This window comes from Gobius niger (genome assembly GCF_951799975.1).
Source record: "Gobius niger genome assembly, chromosome: 21".
NCBI classification, from domain to species: Eukaryota; Metazoa; Chordata; class Actinopteri; order Gobiiformes; family Gobiidae; genus Gobius; species Gobius niger.
This window is the reverse complement of record NC_136872.1, coordinates 17,924,666-17,944,360: the sequence shown is the minus strand read 5'-3', so window position 1 is coordinate 17,944,360 and position 19,695 is coordinate 17,924,666. Positions and strand designations below refer to the sequence as shown.

The following is a 19,695-nucleotide window of genomic DNA, read 5'->3' as shown; positions in this document are numbered from 1 at the left end:
TCCATCAAATCCATCCATCCATCCATCCATCAAATCCATCCATCCATCCATTTATCCATCAAATCCATCCATCCATCCATCCATCCATCCATCCATCCATCCATCCATCCATTCATCCATAAAATCCATCCATCCATCCATCCATCCATTTATCCATAAAATCCATCCATCCATCCATCCATCAAATCCATCCATCAAATCCATCCATCCATCAAATCCATCCATCCATCAAATCCATGCATCCATCCATCCATCCATCCATCCATCCATCCATCCATCCATCCATCCATCCATCCATCCATCCATCCATCCATCAAATCCATGCATCCATGCATCCATGCATCCATCCATCCATCCATCCATCCATCCATCCATCCATCCATCATCCATCCATCCATCCATCCATCCATCAAATCCATCCATCCATCCATCCATCCATCCATCCATCCATCCATCCATCCATCCATCAAATCCATCCATCCATCCATCCATCCATCCATCCATCCATCCATCCATCCATCCATCCATCCATCCATCCCATCCATCCCATCCATCCCATGATATAAATGCTTTTCACTAATGTACACTTGTGACTGTGGTGTTATATGGTGAGTCTTTAGCGATCAGTAATAACAGAACTGAGTCTGTTTCATCCATTAAAATATACGATCGCTCAGACGGGGCATTTAAAACCTAATCTACTCCACAACGGGCGTCACTCGTTGATCAGGGACATAATGACAACACAAGCTCATCTATTTGATATCTTTTTGTGTTAGCAGTAGCACACAATTGAATCCGAGGGGAAACTAAATACAGCAGGCTCTTTTTAAATGTGTGCCGTAGTAGTGCAGTAGCGAGAAGATGCCACATTTTATTCCGGCATTTTATTCCGTAATAAAATGCCACGAAGATAAATCCATTTTGTTTTGTTAAGTGGGAAAAACAATGCGCCAAAACAGGACAGTGAAGTGGAGAAAGAGGGAGAGGCACGCTCAACAACATATGCACAAAGGTTGCTCTCGTAATATTCCAGGTCTCTGTCTTTGCCGTAAATGCGGTGCTCTGCCATCTAGCGGGCAGGAGTAAAGAACCAAAGAGAGATGCTGCAATGAATATTTCCCAAAAAATAGATGTTTAAATATCAATACGGACGCTTTTGTTGGGCGCTCTCGCTTTGTGACTATGTCTGTGAAAGGCGCTACATAAATAAAGATCTTCTTCTTCTTCTCTTTAGTGAAGAGTTGTTTGAGATTATTGCCAAATACCTGCAAAGAGAATAAGATCTTCAACTTTAAGGTAAATCGGGGAGTCTCTAAAGTGCCCACACTGAATTAAAGTTCCTGTATCTTATGTCTCCCGATGTCAAACAGCAACAGATGGAGCAGTGAATTGGAAAAAAAAACAAATTACTAGTTCTCTCAAACCTTTCCACACATCCCAATTCTTCACAGGCATGACTTTGTAAGCACCTTTTTTTCTTTTACACAGTGTTTTGGCTGCGAAAGTGGAGTTTATCGTCAGGGCAACACCAACCTCTCGCATTGCAGCCGCTTGTTCTTCCAGGTTTGCAATTAAAATGTTGTATAAGAAGAAGCTTGAACTACAAATTGCTGCTTTCAGAATATATCGCCTATGGTGGAAGAATCATTTACTGCTGTTATAAAGTTTGACGCAGTAGCTTTAATGGTACAGTGAATAATGGTTTGGTTCACCCTCTTAAGGCGAAAAGATGCAGCCTTTTCCATATATGAATAGAAAATGAATCAAACAATCACTTAATGAACTGTCAGTCATTATAATAGCTGTTTGTTTTTGCCATATTAATGCATTTAGTGAACATGTTTACTTCAGTCGCCGCTTTCTATTGAAAAGGGAAGTGTGCACATTGTCTCATACATCTTCATTCTATGCAAATATCACTCTTGATTTGCATTAAACCGACAGGAAACCCATGTGAAACTACTGTGCACTGTAAGTAAGATTACATTTTCACATTTGCACGATGTAAAATTAGATTTCAAGTCAAGCAGCGTCAAACCAACTGCCTCGTATCTGCTTTGTGCATGTAATTAGATATATTTCCCCTAATCTGTGACTGTTTTAATCTGTGAATGGATATGGATGGTTGACTGTGGGCACATTGTCTGCTCGCTGTTGTGCAAAAGGGGATTTCAGCAGCGCCTCCGGGACAAAAGGCCCTAACACTGCATGGATGCTGCCGTTTTAGATGAGAACTGATACTGACTGTCATGAGACGCGCATGCAGCATTTTGTGAAATTTGCACAAAACAAATCGAGGCACCCGCTGTTAAAGCTGCACTACCCATTCCCTCTCACTTTCACGCCGGAGGTGGCTGTGCAGAAACTGTTTGCTGTTGCCTCAAGGCGTTTCTAGCTCTCACAATACCTGCCGCAAATCCCCGATTCTTCACGTGAATAGGTTGCCGTCACAATGTTTTACAGAGTTTATACTTTAAAATTGAGGTGGTTGGTAACTGCAATGTTTTTGTCTTACTATTTGGCTAATACGTTTGTTAAGTGTGACGTCACGACTTCCGCTTCCGGGTCCTAGCATACGGGCTAATATGCGAGAAAACCCCCCATTAAAAACTCTTTAATACAACAATCAATATTTCTGAAACTCAACAGGGAGTGTCTGAACCTACTTATTTCTCAGACTCATTAGCCAAAAATGCCGCACCTACTGCTAAAAAAGTATTATTTACTAAAGTCGGTACTTCCAGGCCCCTCCTGGAACCGCCACCTTAACGTGGTGGAGGGGTTTGAGCACCCAAATGATCCTGGGGGCTATGTTGTCGGGGGCTTCGTGCCCCTGGTAGGGTCTCCCATGACAAACAGGTCCTCGGTGACGGGTCAGACAAAGAGCGGTTCAGAAGCCCCTTATGAGAGACCAACAGGCCCGGATAGAACCATGAGACCGTCCTTCTGTGGACCCACCACCTGCAGGAGGAGCCATAACGGGCTGGTGCAATGTGATTTGGGCAGCTCCAACAGCTGCCCCTACGACCCGGCAACGGACAAGTGGAAGAAAATGGATGGATGGTACTTCCGGGGTTAGCGTAGCTGCTGCGCCATTAGCATTTATCTCCGCTAGACCAGAATTGCCGATTTTGGTGAATATCACTTTTATAGCAGTAGGTTCAGCATTTTTGGCTACTGGGCCTGATAAGTAGGTATGTTCAGTAACTCTCTGTTGAGTTTCAGAAATATTGATTGTTGTATTAAAGAGTTTTGGGGATTTCTCGCACATCTACGACCCCAGAAGTAGAACTGTGACGTCACTACTTAACAAACATAGAGCTTTGTTGCTACTGGTAGAATCTACATGAAACAAAAACTGTCTCAAAGTTCATTGTCTTCTCTGAAAGGTGGTCAAAAGTGGTGGCAATATTAAAAAAAATATGATTGTGATGTTAGCCAGTAGAAAGGACTATCTGCTCACAAAACTGTCTTTCTACCATAGAGTTGTATTGGTCCCTGCACTCCATCTGAGATTATGACAAACCTACTGCCTGTACTTCACAAATTTCATGAGAGATAGGAGATTTCTATGGCTATTTTTGCTCTGATCACTTTGAAAACTCATTGTATTGCAGATACTTGTTGTACCTTTAATATCAACTTGTCAAGTTCACTGAAAGTTCGTTATGTATGAGGCTTGTGAAACCATTAGCCCTCAGTGCCAGCAGCATTCTCCCGTCTGAACCCAAAGTTTCCAAACACCTGCATGTCCAGGGGTTCACATTACACTCCTTGAAAGTTTTTTAAAACTTGTAGTTGCTGGTGTTGACAATTCGAGTTTGAAAATCACAAATGATATCAGATTTTGTTGTGTACGTTCATGTCTTGTGCCTTGGTTCTGTATCGTGGAGCCTTTTGTGGAGCAGAAATGATACTGTTTTATTGTTTAAAAGTTCCCTTCTGTGGTCACAATATTCTCCTCTGTATAACCTTCTCTCACAACCAAAGTCATGTCGTCTTGCGCTACATCTTATAGCCTAGACGTCTGGCCTTCCTTGAAACTGAAATTTAAAGCTGCTCTGCTAAGAAGAAAGAAATACAGTACTATACCAATATACCAAACATGCTCTTAATGATCAGCCTGACAATGCTATGTTTTTTATGCAGTGGGTCAATTACATTTCAATGCAGGTATTCGATGTTATTTACTGGGTGGCTTTAAACATCCTTCGAAAAACAACTCTCCGCCCCTTCAAGTTCAGCGTTAAAGAGAGCAACAGTTTGGGCCATTGTCACCGTGATGGATGCTCTGACTGTTCCTGGTCTAAAGAAAAGACAGAAAGATCTGGACCAGGAGGAGAGAGAGAGAGAGAGATTAGTCCAGATCAACCCAGTGACATCAGCTCGGAAAAATGTGTGTGTGAAACTGCGTGTGTCTGTGAACAGTCGGTCTGAGGCAGAGATGGAGGCACAGAGAGAGGTCTCACTCTGTCGGGGATTCAGAGAGCGGAAATGCCTTTTATATTACGCATTATTTTTCCCACAAGATGTTAGTAGATGTGTGCTAAATTCATTGTGTAGGAGGTGTAGTGGTCTGTCTCGTTTTAGGAACTGCTAAAAGGTGATTGTTTTTCCACATCAGTCAGTGCCAATGAGACGATACACAGAGCTCTACGTGGGCTATAACAAGCATTTTCTCTCTACCTTGTGGTATCAACAATTATTAAAGCTTCTAAGCATTGATGACAACATTTTAGCCTGTTTATTTAGGCTTTATATTTTCCACTTAGGTCACTTTTGTTCCTCCTCCTTTAGCCTAAGAGTCTGCAACCTTTAAAGGAACAGGCCACCGTTCTTCTATACTGCTCGCTTCTAACTCCACCCCTGTTTGGCCCCATAGAAGAGAGGAGAGGCTAAATGCTGACAACATCTTTGGTCTTTTTGCGTGACAGAGCGCACGTGTAAAGACCAGACAGGTACGCATCAACTCGTCTAAGCTCAGGTAAGAACTTATCTCAGTGTGGAAAAACGGTGGCCTGTTCCTTTAACGTCAAAAGAGCCATTTAGGTCCGATTAATATCAAAAGAAAGTCTCCAAGAGTATTTTTTTGTACAAAGTATACAGATTTTGTCATTGATAGTATAGGCCAGTGTTTCCCAACCAGGGGTATGGGGGTACTTGAGCACTTAGCAGGGGGTACTTAGAATTATTTCAGATAAAAAAAAAGAAGGTGAAACTGAGTAGAATCTCAATATGAATTTCAAAGGAAAGTTAGTTTTAATTATGTTTTTCAGTAAATGGTTTGATTTTGAAAGTATTTTAGCTTAATTTTGAACACAACACACTGTTAAATACTGTATAATATTAATTTAGTTGGTCACTTTGTAATAATATTGGCAAAATCTTCAAGGTAGGGGGTACTCAGAGTATAAATCCACGACTCAAAGGGTATGCGAGGCAAAAAGGGTTGGAAACCACTGGTATAGGCTACTGATGAATTAAAAGTAAAAAATGGTGTAAAAGTGGATGTGTAGGCTATAGACCAACAATGAAGACATCTCGCTAATATAATGCCTGACTGTTAGTTGCTGTTGAAACATGATCCTTGTAATTCAGTGAAAATAACATATAGGCCAATGAACGGTGGGGTTTTCTAGAGCTCAGGAATGCTTCAGACGAGCTTATTTCGCGCAGTGAGCCGCGTGTGCCCATAGACGATCTGTGCTGGACCCAGACAACGTGCTTCGCCTTGACCGAGAGAGAGAGAGAGAGAGAGAGAGAGAGAGAGAGAGAGAGGAGAGAGAGAGAGAGAGAGAGAGAGAGAGAGGGCGGAAAGGCGGATCCACGGCACTGCGCGCCGGTCACACAGCACTCACGGCACGGCGAGCGCGCACCGAGCATCACGACTCATCTCACCGCGACTCCTCTGCTCCTTCTTTCTCCTCCCAGAGCCTTTGGAACCGGCTGACAGCGCACGCCCATCCCCAGGCTCGCCTTGCGCGGACACAACTCGCTCGTGACACTGCCCTGAAGCGCGTTTTGGGACCGAACGCGAAACGGAGACGAGCAGCCGCGACGCACGCACAGACGCACGGACGGACGGACGGACCGGGACTGTTGCGTGACCTCTCCCAGGCCTCACGCTTCTCCGCAAATCCACAGCTGTCTCTCTCTCTTTCTCTCTTCCGACTCTTGCGGACTCATCTGGCTGCGGCTGAGGTTAGTGTCCCACATCCGTTTATTGCGCATTTTTTAAGCATTTTTGTTGTTGTTCCAAACCTCTTCCCGGATTTGTTTGGGGGGGAAGGTTCTACGGCTTTAAGATCCACGGGCTGTACTTCATGAATTAGTCCCAGCTGAGTCAGTGAGCTGCGTTCATTCATAGATATGGAGCGGTTCCATCTGCGCATACCTCCACTCCAGGTCACAGCTTTTAACACAGTATCCAACCTCGAAATGACAAAGCACTTCATGGGGTAGTTCCAAAACAGCAACAGAAGGCCTGTTTTTCCATAACTGCAGATAGTAACTGCAGGACAATTCTTTTGCTTATTGTTTTTCCATCAGTAAATAAGTAAATATTAAACTTTTCTCCGCTTAATCGACATAAAATGGACCACATATTTTGACCGTCATGTTGTCATTGGCAGCAAGTTGCTACTTACTTCATAGACATATCGACAACAGGACATGCCACTTTTTGGTGATTTACAAGGCCCAAAGTAAACTCGCACTGTAACTACACCCTAGTACATAATAGTGGTGTCATAATCTAGCTGAATTTACAGGAAAACATCCACTAATTCACTGGAGTAACATATTAAGTCTAAATGTCTTGTCATTACTGCTGCATGAGCGTTATATTGCCCATCCCTGTGGAGCTTTTAACACCATTGAATCTAACTCCGTGTATATCCAGTTTCCAAATTCTCTTTTCCTACATGGCAAATCCCCGCGTCACGTGGTTAGGTCAGTGTTTGTTGATTGCAGGAGCCGTTACAGAGTTTTTCTTCCCCCACACACACTCTTGTTTTGTGGAGACATTGGGACCATCCTCATGGCTATCGTCCCAGCGGATATTGAAAAGGGTGGGTCCCTTTTTTTTGTGAATGAATGCCTTGGACGGGCCAGGACTCTCTGTGTGAGCTGCCAAAGGGCGGAGGAAACAGGGCTGTTGTTGTTTGTTGAAAGACCTGAGTCACTGCAAGATGTGCCCTGTTTTTGTTTTAGGAAGTTAAGCCTGGAAAGCGGTGATTTTGGCTTTGTGTTTGCGTCAAGTTTTATGTCATGCTAAACTTTGTATAGTGAAGGAAACTATAATAGATATTTAACGATAACGACGTCTTTGTAAACCGCCCAGTATGAAAGAAGACAAATTAACCCTTTTATTTTCACAATGTTATTATATTGACATGTGTTATTGAGCTCAGCTGGAGGAAAACATTATCACTGTTGGGACTGTGAAAACTTTGTCAGATGTCAAAATACTGACTTAACTGTCAGTTCCAATAACCTCAGAGACAGAGTAACTGTGCTTCTTTACCAAACAATGGGTTTAGTGTTGGTTTACGCTTTTTTAGATGAAATTACTGGATTTTGGCCAAGTGTTTTGTAAGTGCAGTGTTGGCTGATAAGTATACATTGCAAAATCACCTTGACTGAGATTTACATAATTCTTGCTAACGCAGTCAAAACAAATGACCGAGCAAAGGGAGGTGGTTTTGAGCCCGACTGGACGCCTTCAAAAGTCTCAGGAAGCTATAAATGTTTATTTTTTGTTGTCATTTTCTTGTTAGAGTTACAGATAATGTAAATGAGGCTTTAAGGTGATATGATAATAATGGTACATGAGTTTATGCATGATTTTCATGAACTTATGCATGAATTAATCCATGATTCAGGCATTAGTAAATCATGACTTCTCAGGAACAAACATGATCACATGTTGGTTCATGGATGACTTCATCCCTGAATTAAACGTCTCACTACTGTAATGAATGTACATGAACATTTCCGACAATCAAAAACTTATCATTTGCTAATCCTTAATACATCATGAATTCATTTTGATTGTGTCGCCTCAACTAAAGTGGTGCATTACCCTAAACTTTAACCTATGAAGTTATACTTTGTGTTCTTGTCCATATTTTAGAAAGTAGATTTCCGCCATATGAGTCATGATGTTCATGCATAATTCTCAAAATCATAATTGGTTGATCATTTTTTTGTCATGTCATTGCTGTTTTAGTGTATTCTTATTTGACTCTCATGATCATGATGAATCATTAAGATTTTCATGTACATCTATTACAGTAGTTTAACGTTTAATTCAGGGATGAAGTCATCCATGAACCAACACATAATCATGTTTGTTTCCTAGAAGTCATGATTTAGTAATGCATGAATGTTTCATGAAATGGCTTTACACTGTAGTTGTATGTTTCTGGTTTAGACTTGTTGTACACCCAGTTTAGACATAATTTAGGTCTATTTTTACCGTGGTTTATAACATAAGGAGTTGCTGTGATTGTGTGTCTTGTAAACACATGTAATGCAGTGTTGAACGTGACAGCTGTCAGTCCACTTCCTGCCAGACCACATTCCCCTCATTCTCCCTCTTTTTCCCTCTGAATCCATCCCGCTGGAGTCACACGGCATGAGTCACTGTTCCATTACAATAATTAGCTTGGTTTTGTATCCTTTAAAGTGCAGAAGCAAGGACACAGCAACTTCCTTCCAAAGTTTATGATAATGGTTTAGATATTTGTGCAAAGGTTTTATATACTTTTTACGGCGGTTACGAAAACAGCTCAGACGTGGAGGTTTGTCAAAAGCACTATTTGGCAATGCTGGGGAAAAAAAGTAGATTGATATTTGACTCATCTCCACAAGGCATTAAAAAGTCGTTTAATGAAATGTTGAAGGTTCTTTTTTTTTGTAGTAATGGGACGACATTTGTTTTGTCCTCCTTTAGTGTATTGTAAACTCAGTCTTTTGTGGGAAAAATACTGTTCATCTAATTATAAAGTTTTTGTGTCGATTTCCTGTACTTATGGACTAGTTTTCCAGCATTTCTGTGAAATAGTCGCACAGGAGTTGTCCATCTTTATTGAAGGCTCTTGAGTCATCTTCTTTACTCTGTAGTTGAAGTGTTGAACATTTTCCGTATAGACATCAAAAAGCATAACATTTGACTTGCTGCTATACAGACTTATAATTTGTTTTTCAAAGCGGGCGAAGTTGCTGTTTTGCTGCAAATTAGCCATACCTTGATCCGACTGGTCAAGAGCTGTTTTGTGATTTAGTGAGGAGGGCCGAGGACAAAAGCGCTGGCACGAACAGGACGCCTGGCTTGACTCAGCTTTTCGGGGACCGGTCTCCTCTGTGATATTGATCAAACATTGTTTCAGAGCCAGAGAGAGAGACAGACAGAGACAGACTTCCTCTTGCCTGTCTGTGTGTCTTTTGGCGCGTGCGTTTTGGCTCGACTCGGCCCCGCGGTGTTGCCTTTCCCCGCGGGCCACCGGGGGAACGCTCGCGGTCTATCGTTTGCGGGGAATATCGTTTTTGACAGAGATTAGTGTTAAACTAGGCAGCAATCAAAACACAAGATGGCTCTCTCGGTTGAAGACTTTCACGGGTGCTTTGGTTGCAAGCTGTTCACTGTGGCGCTTCGAGACAACAAGCAACACAGTAAAATAGATCCAAGTTACATTGGATTGCGTAACTGTTGGAATAAGAAGCAGCCCACACTGTTTGCATAACCACAGTTTAAAATAAGTGCTGAATTCATTGGAAATCTCTGTTTAGACACTGTGATATGTATGAGTTGTTGAAGGTGAGAAGATCATTGCAAAACACATCTTTATTTAACAAGGAAGTGCGTTACATTTTGAACTGTTTTTACATAATGTGGATCTACACGTCTGCTTTTTAAGTAGTTAACCTCTTACCACCCGCCTTAACTGAGTGCGTTTTCTAAAGTTTGGCTTTACCCAAATCTAAAAGCTTCTGGACTGGAGATTATAGGACAGTGTTACGCCTCAGTTAAAAGCTAAGCCCCACAAAGCTGATCCACGCAGATCTTTTTCCGGGTGCTGTTGCATTGTTTTGTTTTGTTTTTTTGTCACTTTTTTTTGCATTTTTGTGAAATTTTGTCGCTTTTTTGTCACTTTTTTGTCGCTTTTTTCTTACTTTTTTCTTACTTTTTTGTCACTTTTTTGTTGCATTTTTGTCACTTTTTTGTTGCATTTTTGTCACTTTTTCGCCACATTTTTGTTACTTTTTCGTCACGTTTTGTTGATCTTTTGGTTTTTTTTCATCTCTTTTCGATGCTTTTCTGTTTTGTTTTCATTCTTGTTTTTGAGGCAATTTTAATTTTTTCAAGAAACTTTCAGATTTCAAGCCAAACTGGAGAAAATGTGCTCGGTTCAGATGGGGGTTAAGCATTTACTTGTATCATTATGAAGTATTTTTGTAGAAATTATCATTACTTTTACTCCATAGACACAATAAAGGTGCCTCAGTACAAAAGTAATACTTGGCTGTGTTTGGCGGTCACCAAATGACTGGGCTACTTCTCCTCACAGTTTTGTCTTACCGTAAATCCTCAAATGAATGTTCACTATTTAGAGCCGTCTCTAAAAATACAGAATAGAGAAGTGAAAAGGCCCTATAAGCAGCTCTTTTACCCAGTTAATGAACACTTTAGCTTGAACCTCCAATACTTGAGAAAAGTCTACATGAGTTTAGATCTTTGTATCGTTAATATCTTATTTTCGAGGAGCATTTTGTGCGTGGTACAAAAACTGTGTTGTTTATGTGTGATAATTAACCTCTTCACCCCCACCTCAACTGAGCAGGAGGTTTGGCTTTACCCAAATCTTATAGCTTGTTGAAAAAAAGCATCAAAATAGCAGAGACAAAAATGAAAAAAAAAAAAAATGTGGGAAAAATTAAAAGAACTTAATAAAGTGACAAAAACGCCACAAGAAAGTCACAAAAACCCATTAAAAAGTGGAAAAATTAGATGAACAAGTGACAAAAACACAACAAAAAAGTGTCAAAAAAGCGATGAAAGTGCAGCAAAAAAGTGACAATAATGTGAGGAAACCTCTACAAAAAAAGCCACAAAAAGTAACGCGAGGAAAAAGATCCGTTGACATCAGTTTTTCGAGGTCTTAGCTTTCAAATGGTGTCACTCTGGCTTATAGGCTGTAAACTGCAGTCGAGAAGCTTTTATATTTGGGTAAAAGGTTTTTTTTTCGGTTAACTGTTGCTCAAAGACAGGTTTTTAAGCGACTACAGACTGTCGAAATCGTCTTGAAATTAATTGAGGAAATTAAACTTCCTCAACACTAAAACAACCCCAGTGCAGACTCCGGCTTAAAAACCTTTGTCTCCCATGTCAAAAACATACAGAAGTAGTATTTCCCTTCTTTGGCGCAGGTTTGGTTGTTTCTTCTTCTACTGCTAACGCGCTCTAAATCAGCTTAACCTGGACTTTCTTGCACCATAGAGGGAAAATGAAACTGTTCTCCATGTTTGAATTACCCATAATCCATCACCGGACTCTTTCTGTTTTCAAAAGGGATGGAAGTGAAAGCCTATTTTCACTGTTTCATAATGCGTCATTCCCACTACTGCCAGTAGAGGGCGATCCAGGCTGTCACTTATCAATACAAGTGTCCAATTATACACAACATGACATCTTTTTGTAATGTCAAGGGATGTCATTGAAAACTATGAACTGGTTGATGACATTTGTAATAGTTTTGCTTTTGTTTTATCTGTGACTTGCCTGAACAGATGTTTTGTCCATTGAGCTGTAAAACTCAATCGTCTTTTCCCTGCTCAGTTAAATCTGTATTTTCCCGCCGGCTCCGAGTGTCTCTGCGTTCGTCCTGTCACTGCCGCCGCTGGTCACGGACCGAGACACGCTGCACGTAACAGACCCCGGTATCACTTTGGCATGACAACAATGAAAAGGATGCTGGGTAATTTAGATTGCATTACACTGGGGAATGGCCGACACGCTGCTGTTAAATGTTATGAATCAAAATGAGTTGTAAACAGATTATGTTTTTTTTTACTTCAGCTTCTGCCAACGATGCTCTCACAGGTTTACTGTTCCTTCTGCGATGTTCCCTTTTCTGGCTTTGGGAATGAGAATTATGGGAATTCTTTACTCCATCTACTACAAGTTTTACAATTTCTGGTTTTATAATAGGAATTCTTTAACCTCTTAACCCCCACCTGAACTGAGCACATTTGGCTTTACCCAAATCTTAAAGGGGCTCGATGCAAGTTGGCCATTTTATACTCACTACTGCCACCTCTGGTCTTATGTGTAACTGCACTTTCTATATTAAGCTCGTGCATGACGGCACTTCGGACCTGAAGTAACAACTTTTTGAGTGACAGTGCAGGATTTTAGAGGCAGTTGTGGTGAACAGGTCTGAGCTCATTCTACACATTAGGACATGGCTGGAACATGTAGGGGGAGGAAAATACTTAATTTTTAAAATTTTAAGCTCTGTATAGTCCCTTTAACCTCTTAACTCCCATCTGAACCATATGCATTCTCTCCAGTTCAGCTTTACCCAAATCTGAAAGCTTCTTGACTGGCGCATTTGAAAGCTAAGATCGCGTTGCTACTGTGTTGTCACTTTTTTGTCGCATTTTTGTCACATTTTTATCACTTTTTTGTCACTTTTTTGTCACTTTTTTGTCACATTTTTGTCACATTTTTATCACTTTTTTGTCACTTTTTTGTCACATTTTTGTCACATTTTTATCACTTTTTTGTCACATTTTTGACACATTTTTGTCACTTTTTTGTCACTTTTTGTCACTTTTTTGTTGCATTTTTGTCACTTTTTTGTAGCTGTTTTATTGCATATTTGCTATGTTTTGTTGCTTTTTTGTTACTTTTTTGTAGCTGTTTTATTGCATATTTGCTATGTTTTGTTGCTTTTTTGTTACTTTTTTGTCACATTTTTGTTGCGTTTACGTCTCGTTTTCATCACTATTTTGACACTTTTAATAGAAATCAAACTTGTGAAAATGCACTCGGTTCTAGTGGGAGTTAAGAGGTTAAAGCTTGAAAAAATCATCAAAATAGCGAGAAAAACACAATAAAAAATCTACAAAAACTCTACAAAAGAGCAACAAAAATGTGTAAGAAAAACAATGAAAGTGTAGCAAAAAGCCACTCAAAAAAGGTACAAAAGAGCAACAAAAAAGCCAACAAGAATGTGACAAAAAAGCAAGGCGAGGGCAACAGAAAAGTGGCAAAAAGGAGATGAAAACACGGCAACAATGCATGGAAAAAGATCCTTTTAGATCAGTTTTGTAGGTCTTAGCTTTCAAATGAGGCATTACCTTGGTCTATTATAGGCTGTGAGCTCCAGTCCAGAAGCTTTTAGATTTGGGTAAAACCAAACTGGAGAAAATACACTCACTAAGACTAAGTAAGAGGCTAACAGGATTATACTTTTACAGGTTTATCTTTCTGCTTTAGGGAATGGGAGTCATTATTTTCTGTACAATTTCTGTTTCGCATCACCAGATAAATGTACTCGAAGTAATTGAAGATGAGATTCAAGACGCAATAAAGCTATGAATTGTTTTCTATACTGAGGTACTTGTAGAACTGTAGTGTTTTGCAGCGCAGGGATGAAAGGCATGTTTGTTTAGCTTAATTCTCCATTTCCTGTGTTACACATATGTCACTGTCAGCCCATTGTTCCCCGCGTGGCTCTATATCACATGGGTTTGTTTACGTACGACCGTGTATCCGTTAGCCTGTCAGGACACTACCTTGGACTTAGCCAGGGTCAGTATCATTACACGGCGTTACATCATCCTCGCTAATCCCACATTGTTTCTCGCCCCCTTTTCTCCAGTGTTCGACTGGTCTATTTTTCAGATTAAGCCGTTGAGACAGATGCCAGGGTTGCACTCATCCGGGTGCGTTATGTTTTTTTTTTCCTCTTATAAGTAAGCAAACTGGGCAGGGACTCGGGGAATTAACTTTTACATTATGCGTCCAGGCCGTAATGCTTGCACTGTACGTCTGCCTCGTGGACAAAGCGTTATCTGGGCATAATGAAGTTTCTGTTGTGCAAATTTCGCCGTCTATTTTCCAGATGCGGCCTCGTAGAACATAGAGCGTCCGCCCGAGATATAATAACGCTGCAAAGTTTAGAAAATATTAACAGAAGCGTACAAGGGCAGGACAGTCAGGCGCAATCACGATTCCAGTGTTTACCAATGTCAATGTTAATGGAATATTGAAAAATGTCATCAAATAAACAAGACACGGACAACCATGATTATCCAAAGTGCTCTTACCAACCCTTTTTCCATTCAATTTTACTCCCACCTTGAATAATATTTGGCTTCCCAGTTCACCCGATCTGTCGCTAAATGAAAATTACATGATGGATCAGCCGATGTTTTCAGCATTAATTCAGGAGTTTGTGCCCACATCCACCTGCAGAGAGATATAACCTGCTTTTGACTCATTTTTCAGCAACATCAGGGTCAATTAGATGATCGCTGAGCTACATTGGTCTTCACTCAAACTCACAGAGCAGCAGGAGAAGCTAGAAAGAACACAAAACATCATTTGCGTTCACGTCATGACATTAATAATCCTATGGTCAACTTTTGAGGTGCCGTAAACTTTAACTTTTGACTGTCGAAATGCTGATGTCTTCGCCTGGTTCATTGTAAATATCTTCCTGTCTGTGGGAAACAAAAACTGGCATGAATTTCAAAGTGTTCTCCGTCTCTATCACCAAGCAGGGTTTCCGCCGTGCATTAAAAAGCCTTATAAAAGTCATAAAATGTACTGTGCCAAAATGAAGGCAGCAAATGCCATAAAAAAAAACATTAAATTAGATTCCATCTGGCCGTTACTTGGAATATATTGATTTTGCTCATCTAGTTTAAATGCATCATTTCAGCAAAGACAAATATGGTCCAAAACAGGCCTTCAGTGCTTCTCTGAAACAGTGCAGGGCCTCCTGGGTTTGTCCCTGTTTCAGAGCGTGTTGTCCTGCACTCATCACCTCCTCCTTCTTCCTCCTGCGCAGCTCCCTCCGCTCCACAACAACCTTTCACCATCATCCTAGTTTCTTGTAGCTCCTCCACTGTGCTGCCTTTTCAGCAAGGCCGTGGGAACCCAGGGTGCTGAGGGCGCTGCAGCACCCCCTAGTGGATAGTTTGTGAACTGCAGGCAATATTAACCCCTTAACTCCCACCAGAACTGCGCACATTTTCTCCAGCTTTACCCCAGTCCAAAAGCTTCTGGAAAAAAGGTGTGAAAATAGCAACAAAACTGAGACGAAAACAAGGACGAAAATGTGAAAAAAGTGAGAAAACATTGACGAAAAAGTGCCAAAAACTGTACAAAAAATGTAAAAAAAATTGACAAAATTTTGACAAAAAAAGTGAGAAAAATTTGACGAAAATTTGCCAAAAAAAGGACGAAAAAGTGATAAGAATTTGACAAAAAAATGCGAATAATTTGACGAAAAAGTGACAAAAAAGTCACGAAAATTTGACAAAAATGAGATGACTGCCCAACAAAAAAAAAGTGATGAAAAAAAATCTGATGTGAGGAAAAAGATCCATTTACTTTTGTAGGTCTTTCAAATGAGGTGTTACACTGGCCTACAGGATTTGGGTAAAGCTGAAGTGGAGAAAATGCTCTCGGTTCAGGCGGGAGTTAAGGTTAATAAATAGGATTTATGCACAGAAAAAGTATTTTAGGGGTAAATTTTGTCCCTCAGCACCCCCTAACTAAAATATCTTCCCACGGCTCTGCTTTTCAGTGTTTCAGAAGAAGAAGCTCTCAAATGTAGTGTTTCAGCATAAAAACCTTGCTATAATGTCCGCTGATTCACACTAGGAAGAAACATTCTCATTCCTAACCCTGGGGAGAACCCTATTATGCATGTTTTTAGTGGAAGGGGCACCTGGAAACTTGCACAGACAGGAGGAGAATGGGCTAAGTCCACACAGAAATGACCTTCTTGTCAACAAACAACTATAAGGATCAGCATTTGAGGATTCTGTTTTGTTATTTCTTTCAAATTCTTGATGGATGTATAGGCGTCTGCCGTCCCTCAGAAATTATGACATCAAAATCCTGAACGCAACCTGTTTGATGACAGAATGACCTAGATTCCCTCCGGCCTGGATTGGATTCTGGATTATGCTACGACTGCGACTGCACAAACTTTGCTGTGGCTCGTCGCTCTGTTGGTTTTGCTCTTAAAGCCCGGTGTGGAGTAAGAGGCAGCGGTGTGGGAGGGGTGTGACCACAGCTGCGAAGCGTTTCATAAGCCCAATCTGTCCGACTCCGGAGCTGGCATCGCTGCTGCCGCTGCAAGCTGCCACAAATCAGGATTTCGATGCACCTCTGGAGCTCGTTCAATGCACAAACAACAACAACAACAGCACGGTAGAATACAACGGTTCAGACTCTGCTGCTGCGCCATTTAAGCCGCTATTGGAACAAGGGACATGAAAGTGTTTCCGTTATCATGTTAAGAGCACACATAGGGAGAGCAATAGGTCACAAAATATTCTAATCTGAAAATAGGCCTGTACCAATTAATACTATATTGATTTATCGTCAAATAAATGAGCAAAAACCAATATATTTTAGGCGTAATAACAATCATGTGGACATTTATTTCCATTTTTGTACAATTTTAAGTAAATATGGGTTTCATTGAGTTTCATGTTAATTGCAACTTGTTTGTTATAAAGGAAAGTGTATGTCATTACCATAGACCAGTGGTTCTCAACATGGGGGTCGCGAAACAAATTTGGGGGGTCGCCAGATCATTTAGATAAAATAGCCATATTATCATTAGCATATGATCTAATATTTTATTGTAGCATGTGTTTGCTATTTTACCAGAGTGCCATAATTTGTTCGTAGTTTGATGAATGTCACTTTAGCCATTTGTTTTCTATCTTTGTTTTTTAAGAATTGTGTAGGCTAATGATCCTATTTCTCACGATGTAACCCGAGTGGGGGTCACGAACCCCTTTAACTGTTTTAATGGGGGTCGCGGCTCCAAAAGGTTGAGAACCACTGCCTTAGACTGTAAAAAACAATAGGCTCATCCCCGTTTGCCATAATGACCACGTTCGAAAGGAAATCTATGGCAGATTGACAGACTCCTCCTACCCTGCTGTGACAGGTCATATTCCTAATAAGGGCATAAGGGCGGGATCTTCACTGCTACCCTTGTGGGGCGTGTAGTGCGATCGAAGCCGCGCCCGCGCCATTAGCTCTAATGCTAACAGCCTGTCAATAAAAGCCCGGCCTCATTAGTATGCGAGATTTCTAAAATGTACCTTACGAAAACCCGCCTGGTTTCTTTAATTGTACCGAACCCAGTGTTATCACAGAAGGAATATCTAGAAAGCTTTACAGTTGTTGCTTTCTAATGGAAAACTAGCTTCTTCTGCCGCCCATAGATGGAGGTACAACAGCAATGGCCGCCCCTAGCGTCGTGGTTATGGAGCAGTGCAACCAGCAGCCATTGGTCATTACATACATTTAGGACAAGGTAGAGATGAGCAATATATTGTCTACAAGATAATGTGGAAATTGCTGTTTGGAAGATATGCAAATTTACAATATCAAGTTTATCTCCAATGTCAAGAAATGTGGGAAAAATAGGGCAAAAATCTATAGAGTATGACCAACAAGGGTTTTCCTGAGGCCGATATGCACGGCCAATATATCGGTCGACCTCTAGTTTGCAAAAAAAAAGTCTCCGGAGTCTTTTGCCGTTTTGAAATGTGACTCATGCACCAGACGAGCGACCAGGCTGCACCCCTACCAGGGGGGCTGTAGGGGGCGCTGTGGTGGGTGGGGTCCACGGGGGGGTCTGGACCTCGTCATCTGCTCCACTGTGTGGCCTCGCCGCTGTTGTGGTGATTCAGTCTTGTTTTTTTAAGGGTCTTTTTCAGAGCCGACCACCTGTTGACCTCGTGCGTTGTTTTTTCCGAGGCTGGGCAGTCTGTTAAAAGCTTTTCTGGTCTTTGTGTTCAGATTTTGGGGGGAAAATGCGACTTGTAGAATAGCTTTAGTGGAGTGGTGTTCGGAATGCTGTGGTAACTATGGCAACTGTCAAAACGCGGAGCTCTTTTACTTGGTTTAATGGGAATATTTCTGCAATCCCTGGGCCGATCCACATGCTCTCTCATTACATATGATGATCTGAGGTCCAATTACTTTCTCATAATGGTGTTAGAAAGTGGTGACAATAATCAAAAACATAGGCGTGATGTTGGATGTCGTTGAAAGGCAAACGATTAATAAACTTGGTCTCAAAAAAATCTGGTTAAGCCTTTGTAGAATTTCAGTTTGCAGATGTCTTTCTTTCCCACAGGGCCACATTGTACCCTCTTGATGGACAAAGTGCTAAAGCAACAAGATAAATCGCATGAAAAAAGCCCCAAGTCACAAGAACATGTGAACAATCACAGTGACGTCTGTTCCACTGTCCACTTTGTGCTTTTCCTCAGGCTCATTACGGCTGGTATCTTTATCCATATACAGCTTTTTACATTGGGAATGAGTGGAATAGTGTGAAATATTGTGTGCAGTATGCTAAAATTGGCACATATACATAACCAAAACAGGGTAAGGATATGTTTCTTTGATCAATAACTCAAACTCAGCTACTTTTCTACAGATCTTCTTACTTATTTTTGTGAATTAAGGCATTTTCTCATTCTCGCATTCTCAGGATTAAGTTCGGAATATGTAAATAGAATGTAAATAGAATTAAAGAAACACAACCTTTAAAGCTCTCCAATGTTAGAGTGTGATTTGTAGCTCAAAGTCAAACAGCCTGCTTTATTTATGAGAGAATATTGTAATTTGATCTCATAAGTAAGACCTAAGATTCCCAACGCTTTACCCCCCCCTTTGTCTTTGACATTGCGCTAAAAAGTCGACCTATTCTTCCTTGACTGACTCCTCCGTACATCTTTATGGGCGTTAATCTCGTGCGCTTGACCTTTCCAAATGGCCACAGCATCATAATATCGGAGCCCGTCATCCACAGAACCAATCAGAGTCGAGCCTCCCAATCTCCCCGTCCTTCTCTTTATTTTTAGCTGATCTCTTCTGTGGGCACCAAGCCACGTCTTTGAGCGGGAGAGATCGCAGCTATTTCCACGGTCCAGTGGCGGCCGTGCCTCAGCTTGTCTCAGAATGATTACCTGCGTGTGCCCTGGAATCAAACATGTGGGCAGGCGTCTCACTGAGCACAATATCAATACTGTTACTCGCCTATAAGTAATTTTTTTTTGGCTAAAATTAAACAAAAAGTAAATTCAGAGTTGTTTATGAGACTAAAACTATGACTAAAATGTCCAGATATTTTCTTCGACTATAATATGACAAAATAAAAATGAAGAGGCTAAAATTATCAAAACTTTAAATAACAGTTTGATAAAGCCTCATATCATTTCATTTCACTGCCAAAGGAACAGCTCTGTGCTTTGTTCATGTGGAGAACAAACATGAAGCAGGTGACCTTGATTAATTTTGATTAGAAAAAATATTATAAATGCAAAAGTCGGCAAACATAATATATTGACTAGATTTGCATGTAATTTTAGTCATTTTGATTATTTTACTAAATCTTTACTAAACATAAGGCCCTG

General features: G+C 40.9%; 2 protein-coding genes across 9 annotated transcripts in view; both read left to right on the top strand.

Annotated features, from left to right (window-relative positions):
- tox4b (TOX high mobility group box family member 4 b) overlaps positions 1 to 19,695 on the top strand; it is a 206,392-nt gene that overhangs the window by 129,217 nt on the left and 57,480 nt on the right. The gene's annotated exons all lie outside the window — the stretch shown is intronic.
- pea15 (proliferation and apoptosis adaptor protein 15) overlaps positions 5,809 to 19,695 on the top strand; it is a 60,268-nt gene continuing 46,381 nt past the window's right edge. Inside the window, exon 1 of the mRNA XM_079579990.1 lies at positions 5,809 to 6,204. The gene's annotated coding sequence lies outside the window, so the exon portion shown is untranslated. The remainder of the gene's footprint in view (positions 6,205 to 19,695) is intronic.